The sequence below is a fragment of the Capra hircus genome, chromosome 1 (assembly GCF_001704415.2).
Source record: "Capra hircus breed San Clemente chromosome 1, ASM170441v1, whole genome shotgun sequence".
Taxonomy (NCBI): Eukaryota; Metazoa; Chordata; class Mammalia; order Artiodactyla; family Bovidae; genus Capra; species Capra hircus.
In genome coordinates this window covers 89,250,890-89,262,585 of record NC_030808.1, presented here as the reverse complement: position 1 = coordinate 89,262,585, position 11,696 = coordinate 89,250,890, and the positions used below count along the sequence as shown (strand labels likewise).

The following is an 11,696-nucleotide window of genomic DNA, read 5'->3' as shown; positions in this document are numbered from 1 at the left end:
AAATACTTAAGTCTGTTTTGGGATTAAATGAAATCTTAGTAATGCTAAGTACACTACCTGGAACATAATAGGTGATGAATGAATTTATATTTGCTACCCTGATTCCCTCAAGTATCATATTGCTTAGGGAATAAGTACATAACCTCCAGAGTGTCCAACTTCATAGTCGAAAGTACAAATTAGTCACCAGGGTGAAAAGCTCAATTTCTCTGTTGGTCAGTAAGAGCAGAAAGTTTAGAAGTCCAGTCTGCCCTCTCCAATGACTCAATTCTTTCTCAGTTATATATACAGATATTTTCTGGGTTTGTCAATTTCTCACAGACCATCTGGTCCAGCTTTGTCCTGTTGTGATATGCTTGCCTGGTGGCTGTGGATGTCGGCTAAAGCTAGCATGATTACACTGAATGTGAAGCGGAGGAGGCCTGTGAGGTTGTCAGCTGATCAAGTGGCAGTGGCAGCCTGAGAGGCATTACCCCTGAAATAACTGCAGTACTTCCGTCGGGGGAGGGGTCGCTAACAATTCCTCGGTGTTCCTGGCACTTCTCTCACCAAAGCAGAGAGACCAACCAACCAACCAACAAACTCAATTTTCCTCCTCACTAAATAAACAATAAATTGTTAAAATATTTTGGTGGGCAAACAAGGTGCTGTAGTAGTTGCTTGGTCCCCCATAGCTCATGGCATTCTAGGGCAGCATAATTCTATTTAGCAGGGCTGAGAATCTGTCTCTCATCTCTCAGAGGGGAACCAAGTGCTAAGATGGTAGGGCTTTTCAGCTACATGAAGCCCCTCCCTTAGCATGTTCAAGGGTTAGGATTCAGTAGCAAAATTTCCTGGCAGGACCTTGGCTTCATCTTTATCTTGCCAGCCCAGGGGTTATAATTGGAGAAGCACTAGTTCTTCCCTTGGCAGAACTGGAGCTGGGGTCCAGTCCTGGGGGGTTGCAGTTGGTATGATATGGTGAGCTTAAACGATAACTCACCAGAGTTCATGGTTGGGGAGGTTTTGTCTCTCCCCTGGTACAGTTGGTGAGGGTGGGGGCCATGCCTTGTGGGTGACTGAAATTGATTACTTTAAGTGCCCAGCAGTGACTGGTTACTGTGGCTATATGTGGGTGACTGATTCCTTTTCTAAGAAGCCAGCTTGCAAGTAACCACGGATAAGGGAACCCCTACTACTTTCACGTACATAAAATACCGACACATATATAAATACATGTACATAAAATATTGGTGTTACAGTTTTGTATTAAAACTAGAATTGCTTGGTTCCATTTTGTTAGCCACTAAATATAAAATTTATTTCCCCCCCTTTAGGCAAAATATAACTGGGGGCTGTAGGAGTTTCCTTGGCATCCTGATTTTGATCCCTAGGCTTGTAGTAGGACCTTGGTAGCTGCAATGGTAATAGATCTGATACTAATTCATAGCATCTTCAATAAATATATAGAGGCAAGACCCTGTGGACTTTAAGGTAGTCCATCCCTCCACCCATTCATTCATAAAACCTATATTTACTCAAGATCTGTAGATTACTTGGAGCAGACTTATGGACAAATACTACTTGAAGAATTAATAGTCTGCTTTGCAGAGAAAGGAAGTTGAGCCCACAACTGTAACCAACAGAGTAATACGTGCTGCAACAGAAACAACTGCGAAGTTCTCCTGGAGTATAGAGGTGGGAGTAACTCATGTGGTCCTGAATAACTGGGGAACACTTCTCAGTGGATATGCTATTCAAGTTAGGCCTTGAAATGTGAATAAGAGTGAAGAATTCTCTGCAAAGGCAGCATAATTTGTGCAAAGGTCTAGAGGCTGGGAAATTGAGGATTTAGCTTTCCAGTCATTATAGTCAAGGAAGACAAGTATGAAACTGGTTGAAAATGGATGTTGGGTTAGCCAACCTGGAGGGCCTACCATGGTAGGCATTGTTATTCCTATAGAGATGACACAGAGTTCAGGAGGCTAAGTTAACTTGCTTCTGGCCTTATAGCGGTTGTCACAGCTGGATTCCAAGCTCACTTAATCTAACTCAAAAATCTATATGGGTTCCACTACTCCACATAGTCCTCTTCTCAAAATTTTAGAGTTTAATTCAATTCAGTCTGTCTACTGAGCATGTACTAATACTCAAAACACTGTATTGGGATCACAAATGGACACATAGATAAACAAAATATTGTTCCTGCTTTCCAGGAATCAATCACCTTGATGGAAAGAGATGTTCATATATCACCTATTCAAGGTAGATCTTGATGACTAATGTCACTGAGGCATATGCAATAAGTTGTGGGCTGGGGAGGGAGAAAGGAATTCTGCCTCCATAAATCTGAGAAAGCTCCCTGGAGGAGGAGAGATTTTATCTGGATCATCTGTTTGTAAATATTTATTTTATGAAAATTGTGGTTTTTGTTTTTTAAACCTTAGTTAACTTTAACATCATGTCTTAGCTCATTTCAGGTATAAATATTGAGTGAGCAGCCATTCCCCTCTCCAGAGGGTTTTCCCAGCCCAGGGATTGAACCTGGATCTCCTGCATTTCAGGCAGATTCTTTACTGTCTGAGCCACCAGGGAAGCCCTTAACTTTAACATCTTGTCTGGGGTTATTTCGGGTATAGTTTGTGTCTGGAAACTAATGCAGAGACATAATCTTTGAAAATAAATCAACTGACCACATTTTCTGTTTTTATTTTAATATCTCCAAAAAACTTCATGAGCTTATACTTTAAGCCAAAATGATATCTAGTCTACCAGATTAAAATTCATGAAGTAAAATATTCTAAAACAGTAATGAACACAAGGCAATTTAATATAAGTGTAACCCATTATATATTTTCCTAAACAAGTTAGAGTATCAGGTTGCATTCCCTAAAGAAAAGTTTTTATATTTAATTACACAGGGATAAAATGACAGAGGAACCATTTTTTTTACCCCGACACCTAAGATAAAGTAATGTATTGTTCTTTCAGTGGCAGAAAAATTAGTTATAATGAACTTGTAATGGAAGTGAAGTGAGAATATTTTAATTAAAGAACTTAGCAAAAAAAAAATCAAAAGATAAAAAAGCAAAGGACATGATCAGAATGTTCACAAAAGAGGCAAAACAAATGGCTAAAGGCATGTAAAAAATTGAGCAATAGAGAAATGCACGGTAAAACAAGAAGCCGTTAGTTTCTTTTTGTCTGTTAAATTAGTAAAGAATTAAAAAAGAGAAATCCTCTGGCAAGAATTTGGTAAGACTGGGAGCTCATATGCTTGTTGTAGGACTGCAAAGTGTTTTTATCTTCCCAGGAGCAATCAGATAGTATATATCAAGAACTGAAAAGCACAGTGTTTAACCCAGTCATTCTGTATTTAGAAATAGAAATTCTCCTAAGGAAATAATTTGAAATGTGATGAAGATGAATGCACAAAGATATTTTATTACAGAATTAGTTACAATAAAAATGAAAATGCAAATATCCACTGATAGGGGAGTGGTTAAATACATTACAATATTACATGCTATAATGATCTAGCCATTAGGAAAAACATTTTGAAAATTTCATGATGTAATGAAATATGGGGAAATTCCAATGTAATGTTATATATATAAATAGTACCATTACAACTGTAAAAAAAATCCTGTCTGGAAGGAAACATCAAAATGTTATTAATTCTTATTGAGTTGTGGCATTTGGCAAATTTTGTTTTATATATATTCTAAATTTTCTACATTGAGTACGTGTGATATCTATGATAGAAAAGAATGATAACAAGCCTGGGCTCTGAGTCTGTCGGGTGAGACCAGTGTTCTTAAATTTCTCTGCGACACCAGCCTTGCTGCCAAGCCTCATAGGCAGATGACAGTCGGGGCTTGAAGGTGTCTGTTCAGAACTTTCTGCTGGGGAGGCAGTGGCTGCTGCCATTCATCTTTAGACATCTGCCACCACAGGTTCTTGAAGAAATCCTCCGAGGATCGCTTATTTGAAAGGCGAGGCAAGACAGTCTATGGCAGCCACTACTGAGACCTCTCCTGTTTCTCCCTGCAGTTAGCGTGGTGGCTCTCCTAGTCTGGCCCAGCAGTGAAGCAGAGCTGTGTGCAGTGAGCTCGGGACACAAAAGCGCTGTGAGGTCTCTGTGCTGTTTTAGAAGAGAGCTTTGCAGAGTGTCAGCACATACAGCTGGAGGAGGGCATTACCATCTTGATGTGACTATTGCGTCCTGGAAGAGCCCTGCATCCCACCAGCAGGCAAACTTGGGGCTGGCTCTGAGGAGACGATGCTCCAGGGAGGTCAGACAACCCAGGAGCTGTGACAGGGAAGCAGGCCTAGCATGGGCAGCCTTGACTTCCCTACGTTACCCAACCCTCCCAAGTCAGTCCCCAGCAACTGTCTTCTCATGTCCATCAGGCCAATATAATGAGTCCAAGTTCAGTTCAGAAGCAAAACAAACCTTCTTTGATCAAATAATGGCCAAGTTGGAGCTCTCTCTCTAAAGCACGAGGTCTCCTTGCAGGCAGTAGGTGGGGTTGCTTTAGAGTAATTGTGTGTGTGTGTGTGTGTGTGTGTGTGTGTGTGTGTCTGTGTGTGTGTGTGGTGGGGGATGGGGCGAATTCTCTCAGTGCCCAGCGCAGCCTATCTGCACACGGCCCCCTGGGCTGAGGCGAACCAGGCACAGATGTTTCACATGAGGAACTGAAATCACTGGTGCTGAGGTGCCCTGTAAGCAAGTGAAACTAGACAAAGACCAAAGGAAAAGAAAAAAGGTTAGATAGAGTTCATTTTATTACCCAGGTTCTATTTTTATTTTCCGGGAATTCTTAGTGGGCTTGGTGGGTGACAGCAAGTCTCGAGTCTGTGACTCCTCTCTAAATGGCATCAGCCAAGTTTGCTTGATAGGACTGGTTTTGTTCAGTCTATTGAATCCATCCAGGCAGTTATAATAATAAGGATGATCAGCACATATGCCAGGCCTTTACCTATGGTATTTAATTTAACTGCATCTTTGCCACCATCCTATGGGGGCGATGTCATTATCCTCATCTCACAGGTGAGGAAATGGGTCTAAGTCCTAGTTACAAGACAGCAAATCTAAGATTCAAGGTCAAGTCCTTCCAGTTCCAAAGCCTAGCACACTCATAACCAGTACACTCATGTTTCCCAAACTTGTCGTTTTAAATGTCACTATTTTTACCAAAGCCATGTATCATTAATTTTTCTTTAAGTCAATTTCTTTTTGTTTTCCATTAAATTTAGCCTTATCCTAAGCAATAATGGATATGGAATAATGAGTTTAATGTACCATATGTGTGTGTCGTGTGTATGTTTCAAATGGTTAGACTTAAAAAAACCCACATAATTTCAACAGAGGTTTAATCCCTGAACCTTTCAAAATACTTGCAACAGCAGAAGATGTGTACCATTTGGGGAAAATACATTGAAGCTGCTTTCCTTAGACTGGACCAAAATTGCTAATAGGCTACTAACCAGTTGCTGTTCTTATTAGTAGTTTTATCTTCCTGCCTTTGTAGAATCGGCCCAGTGCTAATTGCTTCTTGACGTACTTATCCCAAGGCAGATGGCTGCTCAAAGGAAGCTGCCATCTCCTCTGGTTTTCCTTTCAGAGCTAGGATGTCCAGCATGTGCTGCACGCAGACACTCGCAGCCTTGCACGGGGGCCGTCCAACCTATGAACCAAGCATGTCAGGCCTTAAGAGATGATAACAGTGGGTCTGGCTCATTTGTAAGCAGCTCGATGAATTCCATTTAATACTATAATTTGCAGTGTCATTTTGGGGAGGAGACTGGGAAGCCCCTAGGACCACTTTATTTTACTTTATTGTGTGGGACCTGGCAAGATAGCTGAATCCTGTCAGTCATGCACTCAGCCATGAAACAGTTATCTGTGAGAAAGTCTCTCAGGGAAAAATGAATATCACTTCACCTCTATGCTATACACGGATGACACTTTCACTATGGTAGTGCTCTATGCAGACAATCTGAGGAAAATCTGGAAAGCTGCAAACTTGCTGCAAACACGTACAGAGCCTTGAACCAGGAATTGGTAGGCCTCAGTTCTTCTACCAGCTCTTTTCACCTTCTCCGGGCTTCTGTTTCCTCCTCTGGAACATTGCCTTCCTTACCAGGGTGCTGAAGTGTGCCCTGAGGATGTGGAAGTGAACAGTCATCTAGAATCTCTCTGCTGAGATAGTGACTGTGACTCATCTATGTCTAAAATCAGGGGCCCAGAGCCACGGATTTTGTACTGTTTCCAGCCTGTGCACGTCACCCAGGCTTGTTGGTTAGCTGAGTAAGTAAGATTGATGGTGGCACCTTCTGTGTTTATCAAGCTTCAGAAACTTGTCTGTGAGATATGGCATTGGCCCCTGCACTGAGGCAGGGACAGGAGAGGAATGAAGGAGCAGCTAGGATAGGCCAGTCGTCTTCACCCTGAGGAAAATGGAAGGAAACCAGTGTGGCCAGGAAGGGAAACAGCACCAGGGATAACCACCAAATATGTTGGTCATTGGTCCAAAAAACCCAAAATGTGCTGAAAAATAGGCGGTTAAGTTCAGTTATTCCAAGACTCTGTATTCTGATGAGATGGCAGTAAGGAGTCATTTGACCTTTATTTGTGGCCATCCTGTCTGGAGAAATTTAACTTTGGTAACATGTTAACCCTGAACAGCCTCCTGATCTAGGCAATGATTTTAATAATAGCTACTATGCTTCTTCTAGGAATAGCTATATGTGAAGCCCTGTGACAGGAAAATTAGGTCTCTGAGCTCCTCATTACGGTGCTTTCGGGAGGGCAGCATCTCTGCCGTTTTACTGACGAGAAGACGGGCGGAAGGTCCAACCCCATTTCTGAGGCGGCTTAATCAGCGGCAGAGCCAGCAAGCAGAGTTTGGTCTGACTCCCACGCTCATGCTTGTTTATGCTACTTTTCTCTACACTCAGTAATTCTTCTGGAGGTGTTAAGGTTTAACCTGGCTTTTGTTGACCTGAGTCCAAGCCCTGACAGTCCATTAAGAGAACTAAGGAAAAACATGTCACTGAATAAGAAGTCTGAAGTTTATTACATTAGTTATCATACAAATAGATTTTGGAAATCACTTATCTAATTAACCATTATGATTATTAGTCAGTTGTTTCTATGGAGACAACTCTATCTTATTACTCAAAATAGACACTTGTTTATGCACTTATTTCTGTGCATTCTAGACATCAGCATGTGCAGTTCTGGCAACGGGAGGAAGGACTCCTGTTCTTTGAACGTGACATCTGTAGGCTACCCTGGGTCCTGTCTTGTTAATTCTCCTAGTGGACCACCTCCGGCTCAGCCCTCCTCAGTGCCGCAGCTGGAGAGCAGTGGCTCTCAAAAGTGGCTATACTTCGGAGTCATTGGGAAGTGATTGTCCATGCCCAGAACATCAGCACCCCGGCAGGTGAGGACCAGGGATCAGCACTCTTAAAATTCCCCAGGTGTCTCTAATGCTGAGTGCCAAGGGCTTTCACTGTAATCGGTTGCAAGTATTTCTAGACAAATACGCACGAAATTCTCTCTCTGCAGCCATGCCAGAACACGAAACAGTGATTTTCTAGCCAGGTTGTACACTGGAATCACCTGTGGATTAGGGGCTCAAAACCCACGTGGTGGCTGGTCCCCATTCTCACCAGATGTTTTAGTAAGTGGTCCCTGGAGGGGGCAGCTCAGACATCAGTATTTTTTTAAAAAGCCCTCCACATCATGCTAATATGCAACCAGGTTTTGAAGCACTGATTCACACCTACTAATCTTGGGAGGAGGCCTCTGGCCCAAGTTTACTGTGTTTCCAATACATTACTTTCTAGTAAGGTCTGATGCTTTTCAATAGATATCTTCCAGGTTCTAACATTAAGAGTTGAATAGGAAAAAATTAAATTTAAATAAAAATTTTCAGCTGCATAGGGGTGAACATCTTGCCAGCTTAGCTATTGAATGCTGGTACTGTCAATTATTAAGGAAGTAGTATTGGGTATCTATGAGGGGCAGGGAGGTCTAGTTTAGTTTATCTATTTGGCCTGTTTCCTATAATTTGAAGCCCATTTCCCTCATAGAAATGAAGAGCTTAAAACAACAAAAGCAACAACAAATCAATGACCACAGCACATTATGTTAGAAAGTTAAAAATACTCAAGCTGTTTAATAATATAAAATAACCATGCTTGTAGTAACTGTACAATAGCAAGCAGCTGTCTGTCCTTTGAGTTTCTTCCCGTTCTTTCGGCCCAATGGTGATTCTCTCACTGGTAGTGTGTGCAGCTTGCTTGTTTACCCCCTTTCCCTCCTCAGATTATAATACTTTTGAGTGCACGGTGGCTCCTTCATCATCGCGAGAGAGAAGTTTTCTAATGACTTGGATTTCTAAATTGAACCTAAAATGTTTACTGCAGAGATGCCAGGCACACATTATGCATCACTGTTGCTACACAATAATATAATTCAGATAGAAATTACTTTCGCACACGGCAATCAATTTTTGCTACTACTTCTTGCTTTCTTGACAATCTGGTCAGTGGACTGTGGAAAGTGCTTTTACTTGATTACTTACATTGTTGATAATCATTGTGGTTTTTGGCAGAGCTAAGGCATTATTTCAGACCTGCACTGCAATGGGGAATGGGTGTAACTTTAAAACCCAGCCAAAGTTCCTGTGGCTTTAGCCAACACCAAGGAATGTACAAACTCAAGCACAATTCTTATGAGACTTCATTATTTTTTTATGGTGGTTTGCCATGGGCCAGTCCACACAAAGGGAAAGGGTAAGCAAATATGGAACCATGGAGGTCTGAGGTTCCTTTACACCTCAAAGAGTCTTATACTGTGGAGGCCTCTGTTCCGTTTGGAGACATAAAGAACACCCTGTGTGTCTCACCTAATGCCCAGGACACATATCCTTTCACTTGAAACTTTGGATTTGAAAGGAAGGAAACATGTTTAAAAATACGTGTGTGTGTGTGTGTGTGTGTGTGTGTGTATACATATATATATATATTCCAAAACCTATGATGCCACTTGCATCTTCCAAAGACAGAGAGAACCACTTCTGCAGGCTGAAGGCTTTATTTGGATCTAAATGTTCAAAAAGGAATAAAAGAAACAGAGACCTGAAATGTGGCAGATACCTTTTTTGGAAGTAACTTTATGAGAATAAAGAATGATGCAAAGAAGCAGAGCTATATTGAATGATTGCTTTATCACTTTTTGCCAACTCCTATCCTTGACTTTAAAATTTTTTAAACATTTCAAACAAATCAGCTATGCCATGGTTGAATTCTCTTGGAAGAAATTGACTCTGATTAGTCCAAAACCACCTCAGCAGCCAACTGAGGGACTAGAACTAGTCTGATTTCTTAAAAAATCAACAAGGGTATCAGTTATAAAGTGGAACATCTGTCTTGCTAGAACCTAAGCTAAGACCTCTAATTCCTTTTACATAAGTCAGTGAACAGCTGACTTATGAACAAATTTTGGACATTTGATAACTGTGACTTTGAACCAGTGACCTGGAGGTCCTCTGTCCTTATTCTCACACCCCTCAGCCACCTGCTTTGGCACAATACACAGTCATCATAGACATGGCATCACCCAGTTGTGAGAATCCACCGATGTGCTTTTAGAATTTCCAGGATTTTTCCAGCTCAAGTGGTACTTACTTTGGACTGCTTTTGGTCTCGATGTCCCCATCCTATTTAGTGACACCACCATCCAGACCGTCATTATCTTTTAGTTGGTAAACCTTGTCCATCTACCTCTGTGCCTCATGAGTCCCTCGTCTTGTCTGTTACCATCGCCTGACTTCAGGCTGCTTCTTGAATAGCCAAATAGCTTTTTCACTCACCCCACACACATCCTTTCTTCACCTTGCTGCCAGATTTTCATCTTAAACCGAGATCAAATGTTATTGCAATGCTTAAGTGTTTCTTTGTCTCCTTGATTATGTTCTGATTTCTTCTGTTATTCCTCACCCCAGTCATCTAAGACTTCTCTGGCCGCTCTGCCTTCTGACTGATGTGTCTCCTCCTCTCTGCTCTGGTTCTACTGGGCTGCCTTTTCTTCTAATAGCATATGTTTACATATGTCTCCATGTTTATAGCCAGTGGCTCCTGCTGTTTGTTCTGCCTACAATTCCCTTCCTCTTTTTCTTGAGAGATCATAGCTCACTCCTCTCGCAAAGCCCACGTCAAATATCCCTGCTCAGAAGTCTATTCTCCCTCATGAGACATGGGATACTCCTTTAACACTTGGCGTATCTTTTGTCATACTCCTCCCCAGGCCTACTCATTCCATAAATATTTGTGTATTTATTTGATTTTAACATGAGTTCCCTAGAGACTGGACCTTTTTTCCACCCTTATCTTCCTAGTAATTGGCACTGCATCTATCCATGGTAGAGGCTCCATCAGTATTAGATTGAATTAGCATTACGAGGGCTCCCCAGCTATCTCAGTTGGTAAAGAATCTGCCTGCAATGCAGGAGACCCAGGTTCGATTCCTGGGTTGGGAATATCCCCCTGGAGAAGGAAATGGCAGTCCACTCCAGTGTTTTTGCCTGGAAGATCCCATGGACAGGGGAGTCTGGTGGGCTACAGTCCATGGAGTCGAAAGAGATGGACACGACTTAGCGACTAAACCACCAGAATTATGAAGCACAGCCTTTCTACATGGTAGCTCCTGGAAGCACTGCAGATTGGGAGATGGAGATTCCAGCCCAATTCCCTATCAGACCTGCCATTGTATCTTATATGGGTTGATCTGTATGCCCCTTGAATTCTTTTTGAGCTTAAAAATTGGGAATAAGTCTAAAAGTGGCCGGCCATCTCTTTCCTGTGCTGTTTGCGCCATCTGGCCTCTTCATGAACTCTCACGTCTTCTATTAATAATCACTTCTTCTTATTGTTCTCACCTTTGCTCTTGTGTTGGTACTGTCATAGCCACTCCAAAGGCCAGCTTACCTTGCACTTCTACTTCCCGTCTTGCCTGAACCTTCCAGTTTAGATTTTCCTTTGTTGAACCTCTCTAGGACTTTAGAATCTCTTTCTAACTATTCAGGATTTTATTACATATAGATTTGTACTGTTTGCTAGCTATTTGACTTGGTAAGTTTTTTTTTCTGCTCAGTTCAACTGAGGACTACTATAGCGTATAGCATAGCATTTTAAGACCCTGATGCTGGGAAAGACTGAAGGCAGAGGAGAAGGGGGCAACAGAGGATGGATGACATCATTGACACAATGGACATGAGTTTGACCAAACTCCAGGAGATAGTGAAGGACAGGGAAGCCTGGCATGCTGCAGTACATGGGGTCGCAAAGAGTTGGACACAACCTAGCTACAGAATGACAAGCTTGATGTTGTTGCCAACAGAGGTATTCCAGTGTCTTTCCTGGAGGCCTTGGATTTGCTGTACCAGATGTGTAACCATGGGCAAGTTTTTAAAACTGCCTAAACTTCAAATATAAAATGGGAAACATAATAGCACCCATCATATAGAATATAGAAGAGAAAATATATCTGAAACACTTCTGTACCTGATGAATGTTTTGGTAAGTGATAGTTATTATTGTTCAGAGAAGGCAATGGCACCCTACTCCAGTACTCTTGCCTGGAAAATACCATGGATGGAGGAGTCTGGTGGGCTGCAGTCCATGGGGTCGCTGAGAGTTGGACA

At 41.9% G+C, this 11,696-nt stretch overlaps 1 non-coding gene across 1 annotated transcript; it reads left to right on the top strand.

Moving 5' to 3' along the window:
• Nucleotides 10,461–10,532, top strand: TRNAC-GCA. The gene has a single exon. It is a non-coding gene; the product is annotated as a tRNA-Cys (tRNA).